The sequence below is a fragment of the Pseudopodoces humilis genome, chromosome 1 (assembly GCF_049639895.1).
Source record: "Pseudopodoces humilis isolate 2021_Gansu_Grassland_sample_001 chromosome 1, ASM4963989v1, whole genome shotgun sequence".
Classification (NCBI taxonomy): Eukaryota; Metazoa; Chordata; class Aves; order Passeriformes; family Paridae; genus Pseudopodoces; species Pseudopodoces humilis.
In genome coordinates this window covers 64143258-64170113 of record NC_142200.1, presented here as the reverse complement: position 1 = coordinate 64170113, position 26856 = coordinate 64143258, and the positions used below count along the sequence as shown (strand labels likewise).

Below are 26856 nucleotides of genomic sequence, written 5' to 3'. Positions count from 1 at the left end.
ATTTGCTCTCCTCACTTATGGGACAATGCCAATTCAAAATCACAAGTCATAAACAGACATATTTACTTGCAGTTGCTAATAGCGCTGTAGATAGAAATAAAGTACTTTTTAAAGCTCATTCATTTCTCTGCACTTAAATTCTCCATTTTTTCTTTTTTGTTCTTTTTTTTTACTTCATTCAGTCTAAGCAATGAAAATGTAAAAAGGTGTCCAAAGTTTTTAATATTTATCTGCTTAAAAACAACTTTAACTGGATTTATTTTTAGTTGCAAAGTATTCCTCAGGGTGTCAAGTCGGGTAAAAATCTTCCGTCAGTAACTGAATGTAAATGTTTGCTGGATTTTGTCAGCTGTTGGAGATAAATGTGACCCGCCGATGGTCCTCATCTGCAAAATGCTGCTGGTGGCTTCCATTTGGACCAGGAAGGAACATCATCTGCTGGCGCCGCTCTCTGTGAGCCACGCTTCTGTGTTAAAGGCACGGCTGAGCGCGGTTTTACCACTTTTGACACGAATAAGCGCAGTTCTCAGCCTCCCGGCTCGTTACTGATGCTTTCCCCAGCCACACCGAGCGACGTCGATGTGCCGCTGATAAGCGGCGTTCAGCTGTCGGAGCGCCGGCCGCCCTTCAGCATGCCCAACTTTGGCTTCCCAGCCCCGAGCCCCCTTAGCCCGGCGGGTGCCGTGGGCCGTGCGGGACACGGCAGGAGCGGGACACCGCAGCCCGGAGGGGGAGCCCGGGTCCCGCACGGACACGGCGGGCAGGGACCGCGGCTCCCCCGGCCCGGCACGGGCGCTTCTCCCCGCGCAGCCGCTCGGCTCCGCGGCCCGGCAGCGGGGACGGCCCGGGTCTGCCCCCCCCCCCCCCGCCGCCCGGGACCCCCCCCCCGCCCCGGCCCGCAGCGCTGCCGCCGGGGGGCGCCCGCGGGCGGCGGCGGCGGGAGCGCGGGCGCGGGGGTGGCCGAGGAGCGGCGGCGGCGGCGGCGGCGGCGTGAACGCGGCTGCAGAGCCCCAGCGAGCCGCGGGAGCGGGAGCGCCGCGCCCGCCGCAGCCGCCGGAGCGGGGGGAGGGGCGAGCGCGGCCGCCCGGACCCGCCCGGAGCCGCCCGGAGCCGCCGGGAGCCGCCGGGAGCAGGCTCGGGCCGCGGCAGCCCCGCGGGGAGGCAGCGAGGGGGCCCTCGCCGAAAGAGCGAACACCCCCCACCCCCCCGCCCCGCCGCCTCCGCCCGCCCCCAGCGAAGAGAAACAAAACACAACCCCGGCACCGCCACGCTCTCCCTCCTTCTCCTCTCGGCATTTGGTGGTTGTTTTTATTTTTTTTTTATTATTTATTTTTTCTTTAATTTTTTTTTTTCTTGGGGATTCTTCTCTCTCCTGCCAGACTGACTTACACGTTCTTGATAATTTCTCTTCCCCTCATTTTTTATACTCTTCTCCCTGCTTCCAAACCCTGTGTCTGTGTGTTTCAATACTATCACAACCTCTGCTAAAAATAGATCTTTTTATACCCTTCCTCCTCTCTGACCCCATCCAACACCCCTTGTTAAGGTGAGTTGTGTCTTTTCATCACTTTTTTCCTTGTGTGTTGTTTTTCTGGTTTTGGTTGGTTTTTTTGTATTTTGGTTTTGGTTTTTTGGGTTTGTTTTTGTTTTTTTTTTTCCCCATTTAGGGCAGGTTTTAGGGAGGAGGGGATGTGGAGGAGAGAATTTCATGGGGAGTCAGGCGAAGCCTTATTTTGCCTTCTGCAGCCTCAGCATCATTCCGGACTGCTCCCTTTTATCCCAAGGATGTAGCTAGCTGATGAAAGTGGGGAACTACTCTTCCTTAGCGCTGCATGCTTGGGAGCCACAGCAACAGCAGGAAAAAAAAAAACCAACAAGCTTCTCTTTTTTCCTTCGTCCTACCCCCCACTCCCTTCCTCATTCCCTCCTCCTTTCTGTGTCGTTTTTTTTGGTTTTTTTGGTTTGTTTTTTTTTTAATATTTTGGTGGGATGTTTGGTTGGGATTTGGTATTGGGTGGGTGGTTTTCTTTTTGGTTCGTTGTTTTGGTTTGGTTTTTTGTTTGTTTGGGTTTTTTTCTGTGTGTATGCCTGGTTTCCGTTTTTAAGCAATACACAGGGGACTTGGAATGAATTGCATGTAGTGCCAGGGGAGCTGTGTGTGTGTGCACGTGTGTCTTGAGAGTGAGTGAGCGTGTGTGTGCGCATTATGTGCGTGTGCAAAGTGCATTTGTATTTCGTGTTCCTGGGATGATGAGTGTTAAAGCTTCCAAACAGTCCCTGCACATAGAGCAAGGAGTACAGCCGAGGCTGCTGGGGGAGAAACCGGTCAGGGATGCAGGAAAGCTACAGAGCTCTCCACAGAGTTCAGTCCCTTGTGCTCCAGAACATCTTTCCATAGATCATTACTGGCACCTTCAAGGTGATGGCTCCCATTCCTCTCCTGGCTTCTCAGTAGAGGAGTGCAGAAAAGGAAAACTTTACAGCTTCTGTGAAGGGATAGCATTTCTGTTCCTCCAGCAGCTCGAGACAGTGTTATTCCAGGGATGAGTGGGGAAAATGGAGCTGTGATCCAGAGTAAATGGATCATTTGCTGTTACATATTACTGTTCAGTAAGAAAATGAGACATGAAACATTATCAGCTTGACCAGCCAGCAGAAACATCGGAGTCCGGCTTACTCCCCAATTCCAAAGTTGTTTTAGACTGTTTTTCATTCTTCAGAAAACTGTGCCTATTGATGGCAGAAATGTGTTTTTGCGGTAAAACAGTCTATTATAAATCTTCTGGGGAACGATTTATTATTCAGAGGCAATCAAGTAATTTATATGTTTCATGGATTTCCCCCAAGCCTTTTAGTGTGCCTTCAATTATGTATTTTACCTATGTGTGTGAAGTGGGGTAATATAGCTTTTTAGGTGCATTTTAACAAGGTGTTAAGGCATAACTTGCAGGGTGCCATTTGCAAAGTGTCACTTAATATGAAGCAAAATAACAGCCTCTAGCTCTTTTTCATGGATTTCTCACATCTCTCTTGTTTGTTTCAAAACAAGCAGTGGTTTTGCTTAAGAACTTGTAAGGAAAACTGGCTTCACAATGGTACACAGTTTCAGATATTAGCTCTAAAGTATTACACTTGTCTGGCTGTGAGACTTGAATTTACTTATAAAACCTAGTTAATACAAAGTAAATGAAGGAGCACTTTGTATACATGCTTTTCTAACAGGTTGACTCTTTCCTCTATCTAAAAGTTTACAAATGAGCTAAAATGGTTATTGTAATCTGTGTTTGGAGGCCTTTATGGATACAGGAACATTAATGTTTCCTGTCTAGTTAATGAAATTCCAAAATATCCTGTCTTTCCACATGCTGCATAGATAACACTCAGCAAAAATGAGCAGTCATGGAAGTAGTCTTGTGCTATCAAGGGTCATTTCATCATTTCTTGTTAGCCTAAATTAAAATATTTTACACAAGTTTGCCTTGGAATTTTTTTTTCCGCTGTGGCTGGCTGATTGTGAAAGTGGGAAGTGTGCTTTGAGTGAGATGTGACATTCCTAACGCTTGATAGCTGTGAGGGGAGAGACACCTGATGTGCTGTGTACATCATCCTTGAAGGGATGCAGGGTAAGAAAAAGGGATGGAAAACGAGCACAGTGCACTGGCAGTTTAGATAAATAAATATGGGTGATGCATGTTAGCTTGTCAGCTGCTGTTCTGCTGAACCCTGACTGCTGGCTAAACATATTTTCTTGATAAGCACTGCAATGTGATACAATTTTTCTGATTTGATAGAGTTTGCTGTTAAAATCACATGTAGCACAGAACAGTTCTTGTTCTGTAGATAAAAACTGTGCCACCTCATTTTAATCCACAGAAGGCTGAAATACCCACTACTCCTACTGAAGTCACCAGGAGTTACTTGTGATCAGCACTCTTCATGATTTTTTTAATCTCGACGTGTCAGGATTTAGGGTATTTCCAAGGGGTGCTATTGACAGCAGATCTCATGTTGTTTAGATTTTACTTTAGGTGCATATTTTATGTTTACAGGTAGATACTGTCTTTTACAACAGCAACACTAAAATGTGTCAGGAAATGGAAAACTCTTAACATTGTTTTTCTCATGTGCTTTTAAAGAGAATTTTCCCAATGTCCTTTAACTGTTTCTGGAAAAGCCGTGCTCACTTCACAAATCTACACACTGAGAACCTTAAGTTGGTTGCTTTGCTGTTGGTGAAAAAAAAAAAAAAAAGATGGAATGTTTGTACACAAAAAGAGCAAGTCATGTGTTTGGAGTTTTTTTCTGACAACTGAAAGACAGGAGTGCTTTCAGCTGGATATGAAAGTGTTGAAGTAAGGTTAATGTTGAGTTTCATCTGGGGGTTGTTCCCATTGGCATGAGTGACAGCACACCTACACTCAGCTTATTCTGTAAAGTACTAACCTAGATTAAACATCTCTTTAACTCATATTTTGAGACTTGGATATGACATCAAACCTTGGATTTATTCACTTCTAAAGCCTTCTTTGTTTGTTTTGGTTTTGAAACAAGCCTTTTAAAGCTGTGAACTGCTATAAACAAAGTAATGGAGTGTTCAGAAGTCACTCCAACTTTGTGGACCTTATTGATATGAAATAAGGTGGGATTTTCTCTCTACTGCTAACCAACTGAAATGATTTTCTTGTATTATTGCACCTTGTTATTCTGTAATATTAGTATAAAATGCTTAGTCAGAGAATTTTTTTTTTTCTGTGGATGTTGTGGTTCCACAAAAGAAGAACATGTATATTTTGTCTTGTCCTGAATTACAGCTACCTATCAGGTTCAATGACATTTTGTTGCAGGGAAAAGTTGCTGTTTCATTTGGATATACTTATCAAGGAACCTGTATTGACAATCCATATTGATGGATTTTCTTAGATTTTTAAGAAAGTGAAGGAAAACTGTCCCAGGGCTGCCTGGTAATTTTGGGGATGGGATTCAGTGGTTTTATCTGTATCCACGCAGAATGAAATCACAATATATATTAAAAATCAGTAGCATCTGAAAACATTAATCCATTTATCTCTTTAGATATCACTTTCTTTACTAGTTTAAAACGGTACTTTATGTGTGTGTGTTTCCATCCTAGTGTATATTTGTAATTTTAAGACATTTAGATGAATGATGTTACCTTATGCAAAGATGACGATTTATTTGCATTTTGTCTGCTGGAAATACAGTTTTTACAATAAAATAGGTATTTTTCTTCTGCTGTACTTGCTTACGCATAGAAGAAAATTAGTATTTTCCTCCTGGGAAACGTGTTACTCTGAAGAGCCAGATGCTGAACAGCTCTACAAGCAGTTCCCTTACCAGTCTTGGTGCATGTGGATGAGTGTCAGAGGTAACAAGTGCTCAGACGTGGCAGGGAGAGGAAGAGGGTGGCTCTCTGGGAAGCAGGGGGTCTAATGATCTGGTGTTGCAGGGACTGAGTTGTTCATGGCTAAGATAGCAAAGTGCTCCCTCACCCTTAACAGTATTAAACTCCTCTGTCTTGTGGTTTTCATTCATCAGTCTGTTTGGTTTTTCCCTTTATTAGATAGAGGAGACTTAATTACAGTCTGGTAGTGCTAGCACAGCTCTCTGATGACAACTGTTTGTAGGAAGTCAAATGGAAAGTAATTCTGGAGAGGGGTCTCCAGCTACAGCGTTTCTTCTTTGTGGCGTGTTCTTATTTACTCCAGTTTTCCCTGGATTTGCATCCAGCTATTATACTCTACATGCAAGCGTAGGCTGGAGGTTGTTTTGTGTGCAGAAAGTGTTTGAAGGAAAGGGAAAAGAATATTATTGTTAACTTTTGGACAGCACAGTGTAACTGCTCCACCAATTCCAACCAAATGCAAGAAGAGCTGTGGGATTGGAGCTAAAATGTTCAGAATTTGCTTGATATAAATATGATATTTCATTTCTTGTGAGGAGAGACACATTTTTAAATATAATTCAAAGGGAATGTGTTTTTCGGAATGAGTTTTACTGTCAGTCCCAGTGATCACTCCTGTCCCAAAGAATCTGCTAGGAGCAGCCCAAGTAATTACAGGTTGAAATGGGGTGAGGCAGTTTCTCCTACTCAATCCACTGCTGCAACTCCGTGCTGGCATATGGGTACCTGTTCCAGCACTGCCCTGGTATCAGTAACAAAACTTAAATTTTGTTTATAGGGCAATATACATAAAGCACTATTGATTTCTGCTAGCAGGCAAGGCTTTTATCAAGGAGTATGAATCCAGTAATTTTGATTATGGATCTTGCAACATCTGACTTTGTCATCTATGTGTTAGATATATTTAGACTCTGTGGACACTTAATCCAAGAGAGCATAATGCTTGTCTTCTGTAAATGACAGATAAAATACTTAATTTCTTTATTCATTTGGCCTTTCGAGGCGTGGATGGCTCAGGACTATACCATTCTTGATTAAAATTTGGCTCTTGGTTTACTTAAAAATAGTTGCAGAAGGATTTACTATTAATAATTTTTGGCAGACTCTTTTGTATGCATTTTAAAAAATAGTTAGTTTATAGCAAGGTTTTAGGGCCAACCCCAGAAGTCTGATGAGAACTTAGTCCTCTTAATAACTGGTAGTTAACATAAAATTTCATTAATATAAATGACGTGTTGTGGTTTAACCCCAGCTGGCAACTAATCCCCACCCAGCCACTCACTCACTGCCCCACCAGCAGGATGGGGCAGAGAATTCAAAGAGTAAAAGAAAAAAACTCATGGGTTGAGACAAAGTTTAACAGGTAAAGCAAAATACACACAAGAAAAGCAAAATGAGGTATTTTTTCATCACTTCCTGTGGGCAGGCAGGTGTTCAGTCATCCCCAGGAAAGCTCATCTCTGTCTCCTCTAACAATGACTTGGGAAGACAAGCACCATCATTCCAAACATCCCTCCTCTTCCTTCTTCCCCCAGCTCTATATGCTGCACATGATGCCATATGCTAAGGAATATCTCTTGGATCAGCTGGGGTCAGCTGCTGCTGCTGTGTCCCCTCCCAGCTTCTTGTGCACCCCCAACCTCCTCGCTGGTGGGGTGGGGTGAGAAGCAGGAAAGGCTTCTGTGCACTGTGCAAGCACTGATCAGCAGTAATGAAAAGATCCCTGTTATCAACACTGTTTCCAGGAAAAATCCAAACCCCAGCCCCATACTGGCTCCTGTGAAGAAAGTTAGTTCTATCCCAGTTAAAACCAGCACATGTATATAATTACATGGTCTTTTTCAAATGTACTGCATACATCAAACACTTTGCATACAACAGTATCTTTTGTAATGAGGCATCTGGTGCTTCCATAAGGATTTTTTTTAATCTGCAATCAAAATCTGAAAATTTTGTGCAAATCAAAGTTTTTTGAGTTCTTTGACTCTAGTAGAATAAAGCAGCATGTCCGTATGATTCTCTTACCAGTCATACCATTGACATTCTTTCACCTGATGAATTCAGTATAAAACATCTACAAGCCAGCCTTAGCAGTTTCAGGGAATATCTTTAGGTCATGATGACTGCCTCAGTAACACTGAGTACACCAGCATTCAAAGACAATGTACTGAAAGACAGGGAACATGAACCAGGAAGGAAATATGATCCTGAGGTGGCCTTAGAAAACCCCTCAGGATAAACAAAAAAACCTGTGTTTCTGAAGGTGAAGGCAAGTACCTGGCCATGATGTACTTGATGTACTTCCAAGCTTCTTGGGTCTTCCTTGCTGGACGAAATCTGAGTGTTTATCAGAAGTGCAGAAACTTAATGAAATTTCATGGAATCATAGAACCATAGAATGACTTGGGATTGAAAGGGATGTTAAAGATCATCTTGTTCCAAACCCTGTGATGGCCACCTTCCAGGGACACCTCAGAGTAGATCAAGTTTCAAATTTGTATAACCCCCTTAGGCTGTAACAGGAAAATAAATGTAGAACTTAGAAAATGCAAATAACTTGTATTTAAATAAGATGTGAATGGCTCTTTCTTCTGTCATAATATCAGTGGAGGAGTTTACTCTGTTTCATATGCCTTTTGAAAAGGATTATACATTTTGCCTTATAATATTGAATGGGGAATGACTTAGGCTGTAAAAGTATGGAAATTCAAAGTTAAGGCTTAACTTTTATTTAACCATTACAGAGGCATGGGCAATGTCTCAGGAGCTCTCATTGCAGGTCTTAGAAACATCTCCTAAAGTAGCACTGAATGTGGGGATTGTGCAATGCTGTTCCTACCTGTAAAATGGGATAGCAGAGCTATGGCTAAATTCAGCAATTCCTATTCGTGTTAAATAATTTCTTGACTTCAGTAGGATTTCTTGCCTAAGCGAGAGACTCCAAACAGGCTCACAGAACACTGACAACAGGGAAGGTGTAAAGTATCTATTATTATTACTTCAGAGAATCTTATCTTGTATGAGATGGCTTGTGTTTCAGGCAGTCTGCATAACTAAACCAAAATTCCTTGGCACTTTCATTGGATTTCTGCAACACGACACTGCTTGATTCCATCACAGAATGAAATAAATTGAGAGTTCTTTCAAAAATCTGAGGTCTAAATATAGCATATGTTAAGTATGGGAATATTTTAAATATATTAATTCTATATGATACAAAAATATAATCTTTTAGCTATACGTTTCTGGTTGTCCATCTACGTGCAAGAAATTATTTTGTCTGTATTTGGATTTTCACCTAATATAACAATATTTTACGAAGCCTAGAAGCAGGTGGATACTTCATTGGTTACTCTTTACATGTCAGAGATGAGGCACTGGTGAGGCACTGCAATGGGTTATGCATAGACGTTGTGGATGCCCCGTTCTCAGAAGTGTTTGAAGCCAGGTTGGATGGGGCTTTGAGCAAACTGATCTATTAAAAGGCATCCGTGCCCATGGCAGGGGGGTTAGAACTAGATGATCTTAAAGGTGCCTTCTAACCCAAACCATTCTATATCCCTGTGTCACAGACTCCAACAAATTAGTCATCTCAGCAACCACCACCCTTGGGTTTTGTAGTCCGCAGACAAAATTTTAAGCAGCAGTAATAGTAAAATAAAAGACCAGAACAAGGTAATTTATTTTCCTTCTCTTTTTTTATAGTCAGCTTTCAGTGGTAATGTGGGGTAGAGACTAGAAAAGAATTGTAAATGTGACTCTTCCTAGCCACCAGCTTAGTTTTAAAACTGCATTTTCAGTGGAGATAGGTGCCTGTCTTAGCATTTGGGATTGGCAGAATTCTCCTGCCTGGCAATACGGAATAATCTGGGAAGAGGAGGATTTGGATTCTTTCAAATCTGAAGGTGAAGTCTGCAGTGCCATATGGTGATATCAGATCTTTCACTCCTGTGAAATCTTTCCAATATGTATTGCAAAAGCAAACTCATGCTTGATCTTCAAGGCTGAAATCTTAAAAGCAACTTCTAAATTTGCACTCTCACGCAGATTTTGCTTGTTTGTGACACCTACAAGTGCAGCCTAGAGGTGTAAGCAATGTGAGGCAGAGAGGATAGTAGAATATATGGAATCAAAGACACGATTAAACAAAAGGGTAAAAAGTACCTGCATAAGCAAAAATAAAATAAAAAATAAAAGTAGGTGTGAGGGAGTCCTTAAGAGAGGATGGAAGAGGGAAAAGCATTGCTCTGGGATGGGATTAATAAGATTTAATAGAATGTGAGATAAAAGGCACAAAAAAAAAAAATCAGAGATTGGAGGCTGGATTGGAAGAAAGCGCAAGTAATATTAGAAGTCAAAATGGCAAGCTGAGAGGGAGCTGTATACTGTCAGTTTAAAGTTGTTTCAAGATCAGCTTAAGTTGGTCTAAATTCCAGCTGCTTCTGCAGAGGGAGTCCTGCACAGTCCTCCTCATTTTTCTCTGAAGTGTGTGCTGCAACTGGTAATACAAAGAAATAAAAACTTCCCCCAATCAGGTCCTTGACCCGTCTGACTAACTGCTCATATTAACACCACAGCTGCTTCAAGGCAAAGCGGAGGGGAAGCAAAGGAAAAAGCAGCATAAAATCGACTTAGGCTGACAATGGATCTCTGCTCTTGGTCTGAAAGTCCTGGTGAGTTATAAATTATTTAGAAGAGAGACTGGCTAGGAAGACATGGAGTGGTAACTCAATGGAAGGAAGAAACCACCTGGGACAGTACTTAGAGTGAGCAGTTAAAACGGCTGCATGGAAAGGAGAAGATATGCTAAAAACATCTAAGAGGCAAAATCAAGCATTTAAAAGTTACAAAAAGAGAGTATTTATGTTGTCTTTGTATTTAATTCAGTATCCATGGACACACCTGCTGATGCTGATGCAGTCTTTAATTACATGACCAAGTTGGGAGTTTTTCCTACTCCTCACAAGTGGCTACCCTGTCCCCATGACCCAGGTTGAGCAGAGCAGTGCCTGTGACCTGGGGCTTACTTCACCTCCTCGTATGATGAATGACAAAGTCGAGTGCTCCGCAGTCCCACTGGAAGTTTCAGGCTTCCATCTCACATCCTTCATGTGCATCTCCATCATGGGCCCCCAGCATATTCCATACTGAATATTTTTATTAACCCGGAGTTACACCCACTGTTTTGTTAACCCAGTGTTTATGGCTCCCAAACAAAACATTTTTCTGCCCCTTTTCTCTCGGAGCTGCAGTGTGCCATACATGTGCAGAAAGTGTTAAGCTTACTTTTAAATGGTAATGCATGATCCAAGTTTCTCTTGGAGTAAGAAGCAGCTATATAGAAGGATAAAAGTAAATTCAGAATAATGCCTTTAGAGAAAAGGAGGCAAAGATCAGAATGTTTTGAAATGAATGAAATATAAAGCTTCCAGGTCTTATTGGTAATCTTTTTAATGATTTGTTTTAAAATATTAAATGGGGAAATTAGATTATGCAGAAATACACAGACACATGCTAAACCACATTATGGATTCCATTCTTTAAAAGAGAGGGTAGAAAAAAAGCCGTTTACCCAGCCCTGTGAGAAATAAGATGCAGGCAGATGATGTCATGCTGTCTAGACTGGAATAAAACATGTATTTTTAAAAATCTTAGCTAACTTATTTAAATAAAATATTTTGAGAGTGTAAGAAATCATAAGTGCTAGCTGATGATCTTAGATTTTGCTTTGATCATGTTCTATGGGTTCTGGTGTCTTTTGATAACATTTTTTAAAAACTTTATTTTCTCCCTTTAAACGTACCTATAGAGAATTGCATGCTCATAAGAAGATGTGACTGATTCTTCTGGGTTATCCAGTTCAGTCACTTGCTTTTGCAGCCAAGATGTCATACAATTCCTTTCATGTACTGATCAAACTCCTTCTTACAAGTATTTAGGGATTTTTTTTATTTCCCATACTCCATTTGGAGCCTGTTCCAGTTTTCTGGTTTCTTTTCCCCTTAAATATCTTTGTGGCCTGCTTTTATTACTTTGGTTTTGGACTACTTGAGCTGTTGTACTTGAGCTTCAGTGTAAGATGTTTACTGACTCAGAGTGTGCAGCAGTCCTGCTCACTGCTAGACTTAAAAAGCAAAGTTGTTGCTGGACAGAGGCCAGCTCTAGTGATGACTCCCAAGTTCTTGTGGAGGATAGATGATGGTGTAGAGTTAGGCACAATAGGTTTCTGGTCATGCTCCCCAGTTATGGATGACTAACCTTAAACCAGACTTCACTATTGACCTTCAGAGTGTAAATGATATGTTGAGAGCCTTACCCACATTTTTTTTTAATCTGGGATGTTTGATCTTCACAGTGCTCCACGGGGTTTTTGCAGACTCATTTTCATTTGGCTTAGTTCTGGTTTCTCACTATAAATAGTTCTAGTAAGACAGAAAGTATCTTTGTTTATAGTTCGAAAAAAAAGTCCTGTTTCCCCTTTGGATTAAATTTCAGTTGGTGAGAGTTGAGTTCTTAACATTTACATGGATGTAATATTCTAAACATCAGTCTTTCAAATAGGAGGCAGCCATTATGCTCTAAGCAAAGTTATTTTCATATTGCACTATCTAATACTCTTAATCAAGAATGCATTGGATTTCATGTAGCTTTGGCATTCTGTTACCAATAAGTACTTAATCTGGGAAGCCAGAAATTACTAACTTTTTATTCTGAGCACATTTTCTGGTTTTAAAATTACTGGTAAAGGGAAGATATACTTTTTTATTTGTGATCCTTGAAGTGTGTAATGTAAATAGAGGACAGGAAATTCAAGAGCCTGGCATTTTTATGTTTTGAGAATTTATTTCAAATAGCTTTCAAAAAAGATACCAATGTTGGCATACCCTCATGCTGAGTACTGTGTGCACTTCTGGGCCCTGCAGTTTAAAAAAATGTGAAGGTTCTTGAATGTGTCCAAAGGAGGGCAGCAAAGCTGGAACATATGTCCTGTGAGGAGCAGCTGAGGACTTTGGGCTTGTCTGGTTTAGAGAAGAGGCTGAAGGGACCTTTCTCCAGCTTTCTAAGGAGAGAATGTGAGGAGGGAGATGCTCAGTTCTCCTGGCTACCAAGTGACAGGACACATGGGAATGGTTTAAAACTGGACCAGCAAAGGTTCAAACTAGATATGAAGAAACATTTCTTTACTAAGAGGATGGCCAAACATTAGAACAGGCTCCTTGTAGAGGTGATCGATGCCCCAAGCCTGTCAAGTGTTTAAGAAGTATTTTGACAATAACATGCTTGAACTTTTGGTCAGCCCTAAATTGGTTAGGCAGTTGGACTGGATGATCATTTTAGGTTCCTTCCAAGTAAAATACTCTATCCATTTGCAGTATTTTCAGTGTATTATTTCTGTTCTTTTTCAAAATCCAAAGAGTAAAGTTGTGACATCGAAGCTTTACATCATTTGCAACTTCAAAGTCATAACCCCCTATGTATGAAATAATTTAAGCAATTTTATACATTACCATGTTATACATGTTGTTAGTGTTTACCTAAAGTGGAATTACTGCATTTTTCATTTATAAAAAACTACTTCTTTGCATATTACTTGTCATTGTTTTCTGTTGGAAATTTAACATGGATGGGTAAGATACAATTCCATTTATCAGATACTTTTAAATGCCACAATTAGTAGTATCTACTATGACAATGCTATAATACTACTACAAGAAGCAGTATCTGAAACAGTAAAATTCCACAGTGAATGAAGCAGCTGGAACTGTAACTCATATCAGCTGCCCAACACCAAACACTCCTTTCAGCTTTCTCCTGGGGCCGTTGACATTTGCCTTGCCTGCAGAATGACTATGCATGTTATCTGCAAGGCATTAATCCATTAGTAATAAGCCACCTTTAATCCTGGTGTAGATATCCTCTTCCTGGAAAAAGGGTGTGTGTCACAGCATTAAGACTGCTGTATACCTATGTGGGCAAATATACTTCCCTTGTTGGATTTGTCCCACTTAACCTAGCGGGACTGCGGTTTCGCATTTGAGTGTTTGTAGGAGTCAGCTCTGAGTCATATTTGTCCTGCAGACCTGGGCATGGAAGGGATTCAAAATCCATGTAGGGGAATAGATTGCCAGTGTGTGCATGCACAAAGGTTGGGGCTGGGAAGGAGACAAGAGTCCTTAGCACTAACTCTATTTATCAATCCAGAATGTTTGTGCTGGCTTAAAAGAATGCATCAATGCCCACAAAAGTGTTATTTATGTTGCTGTTATTAAAGAAAAAAAAAAACAAAACAGAAAAAAAACCCACCAGATTTTTTTTTTTTTATTAAAAAATGAATTATAGATCTGGAGAAAATATAATAATTGTATGTCATGGCAGTGTCTGAACTGTTTTTCTGGCATGCTTAGTATGCTTTTTGATTTCAAATTTATTTTTCCACATGCTGTTGCTATGGTAAGAATCAGCACATCAGGGAGAGGTATCATGGCAAATAATGTCATAAGAAATAACATATAAGAGCTTTGTATTTCATGGGGCAGCATAAGGCCTACAGTTTGGAGTTATTACTGAAGCCCTGTTGAAAGAGTTTTCAACTGTGGGTGGCATCTCATTATTCAGGGATTGTTTTTATATGACCAAAGCCAATCAATAAGATTACATTAACTACAAATTAATTCTTACTTCCTTTAGAAAATATTAGGTCTTCCATAAATCAAAAAGGGAAAATAGAATGAAAAAGAAAGAAAAAAAGCCAAAAAACAAAACCTGATAGGGCAATAGAGATGAAGCTAAGAAAAGCAAAATCGGAGATTTACAGCTTTTGTGGGGAGTATGGGGGGGAGGAGGAGCAGAGAGGGATGATGTAAACCAAGGTTTTCTCAATTTGACTTTCAGTAATCAAGTCATGACAAAATTGGATGAGTACAAGAACTTGGAAATACCAGCTGTGGCCTGTAATGGCATGCCAAGCTCCTACGTAGTAAAGATTGATCAAAGTAGTTGAGTATTGAAAAACAGGTGGCATCTTCAGATGGTTCCAGACCTAATTGCTGCAACTCCATTACCAAGAGTGCTTGTGTACCACAGCCTGCTAAACAGAGAGCCTGTTGAAGAGGGGTTTAAATTTACTGAACAGAAGTTACCTATGTTTCAAAATGAGATGAAATAAACATGACAAAATGAGGCTGTACTTTTAAAATAGTAACTGTAGTTACAGATTAATTATATGCATGAGAAGAGAAGGAGAGGGGATTAGAGACTCCCAAGTTCTCTGAGTAGCCAAAGGCATGGGGTGACAGGCAGTGGATCTATTGGAAGGTCAGGAGATCAAAGGGAGTCCTTACATTCAGTGTTAGAAGAGAGTGGGTTTGCCACACAAGTCTAACTTCAATTCCTGCAAAAAGACACTGGAGAAAATTCTCTATGAGAGGGCTTCTGGTTCCCTCCAGAATTATGGCCTTTGGATATAGGAGACTCCACCCTAACCTGCCCATTTGATAGCCAGAAATAGGGAGACTGACCAGGAGAGTTTAATCCAAATATAATGTTTGTCACCACAAAACTGAGGGTTTTTTTTAATATAAATGGTTCCATCAATACAGATGTTGCTCTAAACTGCCCCCTAAATGCTATGTAGAGGAGTAGCTCCGTAGTATTAAACCATTTAAAATGGAAGATATAAAAATATTTTTAGTTAGAGGTTTAGTTAATTCTTCAGACTACAATGACTCCAGTTATTTTTTAAGCAGACACCTCCTCAATTGCAGTCAGTGGCCTCATGCCAAGCCCAGCATCCATTCGGAATCATGCAGTTTGCACTTCAGTAGTGTTTTAGCAATGTGACAGGCTTGACTTCCAGTGTCCTGGCTGCAATTTGCTCACAGTAACCTCATTCAGACCCACCCATGTGTTTCAAGGGCTAGCTTTCTGCTGTTTAGCTGATGTTTTGATCCAACATATCAGATCTCCCTTGCAGGATTGGTTTGCAAACCCTCAGAGCAGCAAAGTTGTGGTGAAGGTGCCTCCTTGGCAGCAGAGGAACTCTTTCTCTCCCAAGGAATGCTGCTGCTTGTTTGGTTCTCCTGCCACATGAGTGCTCTCACATAGTGTGACAACAGTGGAGTTCAATAACAGCTAGAGTTGAGGAAGCAGGAGGATAAGCTGTCCAAAAACTTACACTTGGAAAATCCCACTCTAGCATCACTCACTAACTTCCATCAATATTGAAGAGGATTTTACACCAAAGACCTCTTTGAGAATTGTCCTAAGCTGCTGTCTTTGTCAGTCTTAGATGTGGATATTTCAAATCAGAGAGCAGAATTACTGTTATTTTCAGACAGTGTTTCTGCAACACTGTTGGCAATGTGCTTCTTGCCTTCCTCCTCCTATCTCCTGTAACTCTTGTGTTCATTTGCTGATATCAGCCACATCTGTGAAGCTCAAAATACAATTCAGTCCCTAGAAATTCTAGAAATTCTAGAAATTCAGATGTGTGCCTGTACAGATGAGGAGAACTGCAGACTGACTCCTCTAGTTGCAGTAAGCTGAGGGTGTGGAGCTGTTCAATCCTTGACAGCTCCAGACTCTTGGCATACTCCAACTAGAGGAGTCAGACAGTGGCTGGACCTTCTTAGTCAGCTACGAGACTTGCAATAAACAAAAGTTTATATACTCTCTCTGTAATGCTTTTGTTCATAACCCTGACATGATAAGCACCCACATCTGTCATGGCTAACCATGGCATTCAGGGATGCTTGGCACTGTGCAGACCTTTGTTTTCTGCTGCAACTTTTGTTAGAATTGTGCTAATTTGCGTCGTTATTACAGCTTCTGGTGATTTTTGAATAGTCATATATTTCACTAAAGAGTTTATTTAAAATGCTTCTTTGAGAAGGTTGTTATTTTGAGGTTTGAAATGTGGATGGTCTGAATGAAAAGGAATGTTCTTCTTTCTAGTCCTGTTTTGAGGATGTCTTCTGACACATGAAACTTTCATTATATTTTAATTATTGATAGGAAGCATTTTCTTACCAGCATAGCACTTACAGCGAAACCACTTTTCAGGAGAAATTATTGCAAGCAGTTTTTGGATGAGTTTCAGTTTTGCAAATCACTTAGGTTTTTTTCCTTTGTTTTTTTCTTAGTATCCCATAAATAAGGCACAAATTATAAGCAAGATCGTTATGCTGTCATGAATCACTCAAGTACTAATGGCCTAATGCACTAAGCCCTAATTAGTAATATTGTATTTTTAAAAAGACAATACTGTGAATGAAACCTGAACATGCACTGTTTTATAACTGGGCTTCCCAGAAGATTTTAAATGGATTCCTCTTCTTAGTATGTTTTTAAATAATTGATATGGCTACTTCAAGCCCTTAGTAGACAAACGAATTACTGGCTGCTGGTGACAAAATTTGGTTTGGGCATAATAACTTCACAGAGACATGGCACTGCATACATCTGCTGCTCTAATTAGAAAGTTTGCCTAGGGTGCTTGTATCAGAAAGAGTGGGAAAAAATAGTGCTCCACAATCTGTTGTAACAGAGTGATTCCTGCAAAATGTGATTTAGGCAAGATTTCTGTTTAACTCTTTCACTTCTGCTGGAATGCTCTGATACCATTTTAGCAAATTTTATACTGGCAGGACAGTACTGGCCTTACCTGAATGGGCTGTCTGCTTGGAAATGCCACTTTTATGTGCCAGATTTAGGGCCTGCAAGTGCATTGTTCCACGGTGCAAAAGACCATTTTGTTGTCTCCTGTCGAACAGACCACTGAGACCATTGCTGCTCTGTCCTACAGAAGTCTGCTAAGAGGTCTTGAGTTGCTCCAGCCACAGAGAATAGCCAGCAACCCCACTACTAACTCTCTTTATTCCACATAGGCTCTCAATTTATGAGTTTTTAACACAGATAGTGAAAATCAGGACTAACAGCTTAAAATGAATCTTGGTAGCCCAGTGACAGCTGTATATTTTTGGGGGGGGGGGGAGCTTGTTACGCTGGGATTAAAAGCAGTTGCTGTGAGACAATGATCAAGTGCATCTTGTTTAACTGGGGAATATACAGCACTGTGAACCAAGCCCCTTCTTACTGGAGTGGTGAGAATTCATCCATTGAATAGCATTCTGCTCAAAAGAAATAGCTGCTGTTTTGGGAAGAATTAATTGGAACTGTACAAGTAAGATTGCCATTTCTTGTTGCTGACTTTATCTATTTGGTGATGAATTTATCTATTCACCAAGTATTTCCTGGAAAGTTAATAATTTCAACAAATATCATGTGTGTTCCATGACAACACACAAGCAGGAGTTTGGTGTCATGGAACTATAATTTATTGCAGCTTTCTGAACAAAGTTAGTAGGCTTGGTTAGTAGGCTTAGTTAGTTAGTGTAGAGAGCTAGATCTTGTTCTCATTAGACCTCATTAAAGTTAATAAATAATTCCAGTACAAGGAACTTTAAGGGTGCTGAAAATAAAGCAAAGTGGAATTTAATTTAAAGAAAAGGAAAGAAATCATGCCAAAAATGTTTATGCTGTGGAGAAAGTGAAATGTGGTCAGGTACATAAATTTCCTTGTTATCAACCAATCCCAATGTTTCAGAGAATAGATAAAGGTCTTACAGGCAGGTAAAAGTGTTGTGAGAGATGAAACTGTTTTACATGTCAAAGTAACTGTTCATACTATGCTATTGTTGAACAGCAAAGAGGCAGAGCAGCTCTTCAGATATGCTAATAAAATGTTTATGAAAGCAAAATCCAATATCAGAAATTGGAGAAATGTAGCAACCTGAGATGAATGTGTACTTTGGAATATCTGTTGTTATTTTGAGTTTTCCTTATACAAACCTTTACAAAGAAATGATGAAGCAGTATGATGCTGACATACATTTATAGACACCCAGCCTGACATACAGCTGGGTTTTCATTTATTTCTTCTACAGTTTTATGCCCTGTCTAATCCAAGTATTTAAGTAGGTTGTTAAGTCAGTGGTCAGTATAACTACAAAAGTATTTATATTGTTTTCAAGACCACAAATGGTGATGGTAGAATGGTATATAGACTATTTATACATATCCACAAATTTGTGGATAAAGAGCATGAAGTCTTTATATTATGTCCAGGAAATATTAGAAATTTTCTAAATAATGAAAAGATAGTGGGTTTGTTTCAGGATGTAGGGAGGAATTAGAAAGGAAAGAAGGAGAGGAAGCTACAAGCTGTTGTCATTTATTTGTTCCCCTAGCAGCAAACACCTAAAAATCAGAGAAATCTGATTGGAATGATGAGAGACATTAGATCACCTGGAGCTGAAGTTAAGTTTATTTTCCCTGTAGGGTATGATTCTAGTGTTCTATTTATGGTTATTTGAGGGGTTTTTAAAATTTAATTTCCACTGAACTGAAATATATGGTTCTAGGGAGGATCTCATAAGGGGCAACTATATAAAATTCCTTTCTTACCCTTCTAGATGATTCTGCCTTTTCAGTAGGTCGCTGGCTTTTATGCAGTGTGCTGTGTTCATTTCAGGGTTAACTTTTGACATATGTATTATTCTTGTTGAGACTGGTACAAGTTTTATCAATGATTTCAGTGTTCAAAAGAACATTAGGGAGAATGAGGAACGTTTTGAATGCACTGGTACTCTACAGACTTGTCCATGTTGAGCATTCACCAAGACTTTCTGCATATGCTTTCTCAATCACTCTTGATACACAATCAAAATTGAATTAAGTACAGAATGGTATTCAGACATGCATTCCATTCTCATTTGTCCTGCTTGCATCATCATCATAAAAGAACATATGTACAGGCAATTTCTTTTTTGCCCTTCTCAAGTCCCCAGGCAATGGTGCAAGACAAAAAGCATAACACAAGACAGTTTTTCTGCTCACTTCCTTGTTTCAGAAATAATCACTCTTCAAAAATAAAATCTAAATCTAAAAAAAAAAAAAAGAGAGCCAGAAGCTGATGGTCAAAAAGAAGAAGAGCAAAGGTGGCTAAAACTTTAAATGTGAGAGCTCAGAGATATTTCCATGGCCAAAAGTTCAGGGAGCTTATCTTTTTCTGTGAACTTGGCTTCCTGACCAACCAGCCCTGACCAACCTGGCATAAGGAGAGGTATTTTTCCTTATCTAGGGGATCATGGGAATCTGATGACAAACAGCATCATGGAAAATGTAGTCAAGCCAGAGAAATGAATGGGAGTAAATACATTTCAAATTACATGTGGGAAAAATTATTGCTTCCAAAAACAAGTTTGAGAGCTTTGGCTAACACTGGAAAAGCTATTTGGTCAGACTTTTTCATGGAAGTGAGTTTTTCTACCAGCACAGGGTGAAAAAAGCATGTGGAGGTGGGCATGGAGTGTTATCTCCAAGATATTTTTCTGTTGAAATGAGTTTCTGAAGCAAAGTATTCAATTTTGTGCCACAGCACCACATGAGCAGGATGTGGCAGAATGTTGTCATAGCACCACATGATCAGTATAAGGATGAGCAGCCAAAACCCCAGCTACACATATTTTTGGGCACATGTTAGTAGACACCAAAAGTTCCTTGGATCTTATCTATGGCTGTAACAGAGAGCTGAATGAAATACAAGACTTGAAAACAATAAGGGAAAAAAAAAAAACCCACTAAATATTTTGAGTGTAATAGAACTATATGCCAGCAGGCAGCAGGGACTCACAGAATGATAGTCTCATGAAGTCATTATATATGTATTCATACAGAGAGATACATGGAAAAAATACAAGAAGGTAGATTTTATGTGATGCTCTAAGCAGAAAAGAAGACAGTGCTTTTTAAAAAAATACGGTCATTATTTTTTATGTCAGATGACCTAAAGGTTGGATGAAGAAAACTAAAAAGTGCTATCAGGTGACTCTGAAGGGATCCTACAATACTTGTTTTTTAGGCACACTGTCTTAACCAGTACCAATTTTGAAGTTACTGATTTTTGATAATCCTTTGAAAGTGCCAAGTGAACAGTCCTCTATTAAAGCTCTTCCACTTCTTTGCAGTGCAACTTATTGAAGGCTACAGAGCTCGACTACAGACTGGAATAATCTCTAAGAAAAAGGCTAGGATCTCAGTAGTAGCTCTCAAACAGAAATAGTAGAAGGAGATGCAGGGGCATCACTCAAAAAATCTAGTTGCCTCATTCATTATTATTGTTATTGACACATGCTGCTGCAAACTGTACCTAGACTGAGTCGGTATAATTTGAGACCTGCCCTGGTCTCAACTATTTGTCTTGTAATGAACATCATCTGCATTGTACCTCCTTTTCTTTGCTATAAGAATACTGTTGTGTATGGAAGAGTGTAGGAGACACTTTGATTTATTTTCATTATCATTTCCTTCAAGGAGAGCTGCTATCCTGCCTGGTCTCCTACAGAGCCCCTCCAATTCTTGAAGCGTATTTTCTGCTGGTTGGAGAGTAGATTGGGTAGTCACATTCACATGAATTGGGGACCTAATGAATAATGAATGAGTGTCTCATACAGATGCTTAAAGAATTTTTTTTCTCTTGCTCTTGTGAGATTTATTATGAGGAAGACTAAAAATTATTCCAGGCCAGTATTTGCTAAGTGCTTAGTTACAACTGAGATTTTTTTAAATCTGACATCTGCCTAGATATTCACAGTTTTCACAAAACTCAACCTCGAGAAATGCATGCATGTGTGTAGTTACTGTGTGCTGTATTTCTCTGCAATGATATTGCATGGAATGCACTTGTGTATTCTGCATAGATAATCAGCTTTGAGTTTCCTTATTCAAGGTCCAGTGTAGTTACAGTCTTCAGTGGTTTTGATTTTCACTGTAGAACTTCCCACAGACAGCTTTACTGGTGTTTTATTATGAGTCATGGTAGTCTGCTAGTCTCATCTGTTTCTGCCTAATCTCATCTGAAAATTTTAAAGTAATATTGAGTTTCCTTTTTACTGAAAGTTTAACCTGCGGGATAAAATATAAAACATTACTAAGATATTGCCATTCAACGTGATTCGGTCTAGCAGTTATATTTCCTTGGGAATCCACCCCAATAGCTAACATTCAGAAGCACTGAGGTTTCTGACTCTGAGTGTTGAAACAAGCTCAGTGTTGAAATCCCTCTTATTTATTTCGCCATTTTGAACACTTTAACATATTCCACCACAAGGTCTCTCACTACACAGAAATATTTTAAATAGTTCTGTTAGAGCAAGTTCAAAGGATGATCTCTCTGACACGCATTCTTCAAAGCAAGACATTTCTCTGCAACAAAAAAAATGTGTCTTACCTCTCCCCCTTCCTACTGTGAGTTGTGCCAGAGCTGTCATTTTTTCAGTAGGGATTGTTTATAAGAAGGACCTATATTCTGCTGTTCAGCACAGTAGAGACCCTTGAGTTTTCAGTTTCAGTGTATAAATATTGATTTTGTACCTCACCAGTTTTGTTAGTTAACACAGAGGCTATGGCATTTTTTGTTGAATGAGTGTCTTTAAGGAAATAAAATACAGCACCTTCCTGAATACTTAAGTGCTTGTTTCAGAAAGTCACCATTTAACCGTGGTCTGTTTGGGATATTCTGTTTTGGATCTGATGAGTCTTGTTGCTTAAGAAAGCAACAAATGTGGACAAAAATGACCACAGATGGCTGTTTATGTGCAGGCTATGCAAAATTTGCACATAGATTCATGTTAAAGTCATCAATTGATGACTTGATCACTTGATTTTTGTTAGATGTGTACAGCTATTCTTGGTGCATTTCCTATTGCAGTTTGCTTAATTATTTCAGCATACCTTTAGATTAAATATGAGTATTATTCCTCATTAGAAAGCACTCAATTTTGCAGGACCCTCTTGATTTCACGTTTCTGTTTTCAGTACTTCAATAAATTAAGAAGAGAGGATAAGTTAGAACTGGGAATGGTTCCATGCTTTGATCCAGTGAAACTGCTCTTCATAAAAAGCCTTTATAGCTAGTTATCCATGAAAAACTGCACTTTGAACCTCAGGCTCATGCTGTGGGATTTGATTCCTAAAAGTCATATTTGTGGTTCAGTGACCAACCTTTGCTCCCTTTCCTGTGAACTTGACTTCAGAACTCCAGCCAGTTGGAAAGCACTTCTGTAACCAGAATGAGAACAGCCTCAGGCTTGCAAAGATTACAGATAGAGGATCCTTGGTAATGTGAAAAATCATCCTCTGGTGTATATTTCAACACTTCTCTGAAAGCTCAGTTTTGCAGGTTGTTGTGCCTTGCTCACCCACCATCAATTCCTTCTGAAACCAGTGGACCAAACCCTCAGCTTCATAAATCAGGGAAACTGCTGTTGTCCCAAAGATATGCTTGATTGCTACACAAAAAAAGTCACATCAAGCCTGAAGATGGTCTGAATTTTCAGGTCTGTATCTTTTAAGCCTTCATTTCTACCCAATGCTTTTTGGTACTGGGAAAACTTTCTGATCAAATAGATTTGTGGGGGGTTTTGATGCATAGATTAGGAAGTTGCATTATTTTTTTCTTCTCAGAGAGTAATTTTTTTTTTATTTTTCCCCATTAGCATTGTATGTCTCATCCCTCTTCCATTGATTAGTAAGATGTGAAAAGCCACCTCTGACTTACCAGCAATTCTTCTTTTAAGCACCTTCAGATGACATTTGATGAGTAGCGCCAGTTGTGCTGTATGAACGGGTGGCAACATTTCAGTTACTCTGTGCAGGTATTCTTTGCCTCAGACTTGAATTGAAGACCTGGTGGTGTTCCCCAGCAGATACCAGAAACAGATCTTCATTGCATTGAGGAGTTTGTGGAAAAAATTGAGGGAGAGTGAACACAGCAATTCACATAGCTCAGTAACACCTGCTTTTGTCAAAAATTCCACAAGTTTGACAAATGCAAACAAGAGCAAGGAGGAAATGGGACATGAAAGGGTAACAAAGGTTGCACTTGTCCTAGAGTCTTCCAGAGAGCCTCACAAAAGCGCTCCTCTCCAAGCAAGGGTTTTCATCTCTGAGACCTGGCCGCTCTCCTTTAGGGTTTCCCAGTAATTCCCGGAGTCTTGCCTACATGGAAATTCACAGTTCAAGTATTTTTGTCAGAAGAATTATTGTGCATTAGTGAATCAGAATTTCAGTCTTGCAAGAAGGTACTCTCTGCTCAGAATCACTACCCTCTAAATGTTGTTTCTTTCATATTTAGCTTTGAAGCTATTCAGCATGACATCCACTCCTAGCTCTGTCCTTCCTCTGCCAGGCTTTCATTCCTTCCTTTTTCATCATCAGCATGAAGGAGGTGTTTCACATTTAACCTGCAGTGCCTGAGTGACACAACTGCAGATTTTGTTTGGGGCAGCAATCTGACTGTAGTAGTGCAAGCCTGTCTTCACAGGTGCAGGGGTGGCAATTTTATCTGCCACTTAGTGCCTAGGTAGGAGCAACTGTTCTTGCTATGTTGTTTATCTAGTTACAATCTGAGTATTACATCTTTCCCTTTGAGTTGTACCTGAACATAAAGAAGGCTCAAATTTTCACAGCTCTTTTACAGTTTAATGTACTGCAGTTTCTTTGGTCACTGAAAGTCTCAACTTTACTATAGGGAAAAAACACCTTGCAAACTTGTCTCAGTGAAGATATTGCCTCTCCATAATTGTCTTCCTAATCCTTTAAGCCTTTCTCAGCCCAAATTCCTGTCAAATTCATAGGAATTCAGGAAATCTAGGACAACAACTTAAAACAATTACCAAGATCAGTCTCTGTTTGAATAATGCAATAGTTGTATAAATATTGAAGTTAGGACTCTACATTTCTATTTGCATTATTTCTGGCAACTAATCCTTCAAGAAGCCAGGGGGTTCATAAGTGAGAACTGCTGATAGCTTACATAACCTTGTTTTGATGCTTGTTTTCATTGTGAATCCTTGCCTGGATGCAGACAGAAAAAAATTTGCAGCTAAAATTTCATTTGCTACATGCTAATTTTTAAAAATTTTTAATTGTCTTTTATAGGTGGCATAATAGCTAGCAAAGAAGCTGCATCTGCATATATATTATCATATATATATTATTTGAGATAACTTTCTATTTTTGAGGTAGGGGCTGCATAAAAATTATTTGTGTAATGATTGTTGGGGTATGGCAATACTACAAAAATCTTGTCAATAGAACTGCCAATAGAACCAGGAGGAGAAACAGTTGAGAGAGCACTTTAGCACTCCAAAGTGTATACTGTCAGTTCCACAGGAAAATACTGATCTGACAAACACTGGGAAGGGTTTTGCTTGCTGCAGAGGGAATGCAGCTCCTCATTCCCATTTTAAAACAATATTTGCAATTAAATGTCTAATCAATAAACATATAAAGCATATACATAAAGCAGATTTACCAATAACTATATGCTTAAGCATGAGTGCACCCCAGCCTCCTTCTTTCCAGAGTCTTTGCTTTGTACTGCTCAGCATCCATTTCCTGCTATGTATTGATGCTCAGCATCTCAGGGAATTAGAGGGGGAAAGACTTTGAGAAAGAATTTTCCCCTTCTTTTAAAAAAAGAAGCAAATGTTAAAAAACTCAACCCAAACTTAAGGCTTGATAATTAGTAGTATGGGACATGGGGCACTGACAAATGCTATAGCCTTCCATACTCTTGCTCTTGCCCTGTGCTCCTCCCCGGTGAAGACAGAGTTCCTAGCAGTGTTTTCACAAAGGATGTGCCATGGGCAGTCAAGCTGACATTCTGAAACTGGTGTCCAAGCAACAGTACTGTTGACCAGTTTTGAATGTTATGATACAAAATACACTCCTTGCTTTGATTAACCTAATGTCTACAGGAATCTGTGAATCTTTGTTGAACACAACCCATGTAAGATATTCTTATATTTGCCCCTTTAGACTGACCAAAAAATGATGCGCACAGGACCCGGTCTCTCAAAGGCACCAAACTTCCACAGTGTTTTCTGTGAAATTTCACATGAGTACCTTTGAGGATCTCAATTGTGCCCTTTTGATAACCCAACCTCAACTGATGTGCCTAAGCCTTGAAGCAACTACTGCACTGAAATGTTATTTTGTGAATCAACATCTGTCACAATAAGGCTTCTTTTAATCTCGGTCAGATACGCATCTTAGGATGAGAAGCCTCTTCAACCATTGACTATAAAAACCATGCATGTCCCTTTAAGCTCTTGAGCAGCTCCCTTAAGCACACCTGTTAGGCATTGTAGAAAGCTGGGAATTTCCAGAGGACCATTCAGTTACTAGATGGATAAGGGTACCCTCAGTTTTAAGAGGAAAATAGCACCCCTGGTAAATGAAGTGTTTTAATTTTTCCTGAAAAGACTCTAAGATATATTTCTGCAGGAACATAAATAATAATTGTTGCAAGGATCATAATGGTTTTCAGCTATGATCTTACAGACCCCCAGGCATTCCTCCTTAGGGATCAGTGAACAATTAACAATAACAATTCAGTGTTAAAAATTTTAATTTTGTTATCTAGGCATCCATGCATTCATCATAAAATTATTGGGGGATAAAAATGGAAAAAAAAACCTGAAAAACACAGAGAGCTGCTTTGTCACAGCCAAATGATTTTAGCATGCCAGATTATGATACAATCAAAGATACTCCTTAAATATCCCAATATCATAAGTGTTTTTGTTGATACATCTAGAGACAATAGTTATCTCACACCACTTCCTCCTGGAAGCTCCATTTTCCATGTTACTGTGTTTTCACAGGACTCACTGAAGTTTAATATCTCCAAAAACCAATCATCCTGAAATAGGTCTGTGTTTCTGAGTCAGTTCTTCCAGTCTTATATTTATGAGTGAGAAAGGGGATGTTTGAAGTGCGATGCTGCGGTTGTCCATGTGCCTGTCTGTAAAGTCTGCTTGCCCAGTAGGTAAGAGTGAGACCTTGCAAGAATCCAATTCTTTGAGATCTTTCTGTTCACACTGATTGCAAAGAATAGAAGTAGAAAGCCTTGTAAAAATACAGAGGCAGTTCACCTCCAAAGACCACAGCCAATGAAAACAACAGGAACATTTGCACAGATGTTGGAGGAGGTTTTGTGTTGAGGTCATACTGTCTGAGAGGGGATCACTGATTCACCTTTATTTACTGCCCAGCAGCATTTGGAGAGTATTTCCCTTTCTCCTACTCGTATTCATTCAGATCTGTGCAAATTACCCTGCCTGAGGTTCTCATGACTAACCAAGAGGGACAATTTACATTAGCAACTTTACAGGGAGCTGTGTAGGTAGAGTGATCCAGGCAGTTAAATAAGAAGAGATCACACAAAAAGATTTTGTTCAGAAAATGAAAATCTACAAAGGCAAATAAATCACCACCCCATCAGGTAGTTTAGCCTGGTGAAAATTGTGATTGTGCAACATTTGGCTGTTTAAACATTTCATTAGAAACAGCTAGTTTTAGTCAGAAGC

General features: G+C 39.7%; 1 protein-coding gene across 11 annotated transcripts in view; it reads left to right on the top strand.

The window, feature by feature from the left end:
- Window positions 1-1254: 1254 nt before the first annotated feature.
- Window positions 1255-26856, top strand: part of LOC102109397 (poly(rC)-binding protein 3-like) — a 505286-nt gene continuing 479684 nt past the window's right edge. For 4 of the 11 annotated variants that reach the window (XM_088065620.1, XM_014255383.2, XM_088065642.1 and 1 more), the window contains exon 1: window positions 1257-1546. The gene's annotated coding sequence lies outside the window, so the exon portion shown is untranslated. Of the gene's footprint in view, window positions 1547-26856 lie in introns of all 11 variants that reach the window. The other 7 variants (XM_088065665.1, XM_088065647.1, XM_088065634.1 and 4 more) reach the window with 6 other exon arrangements.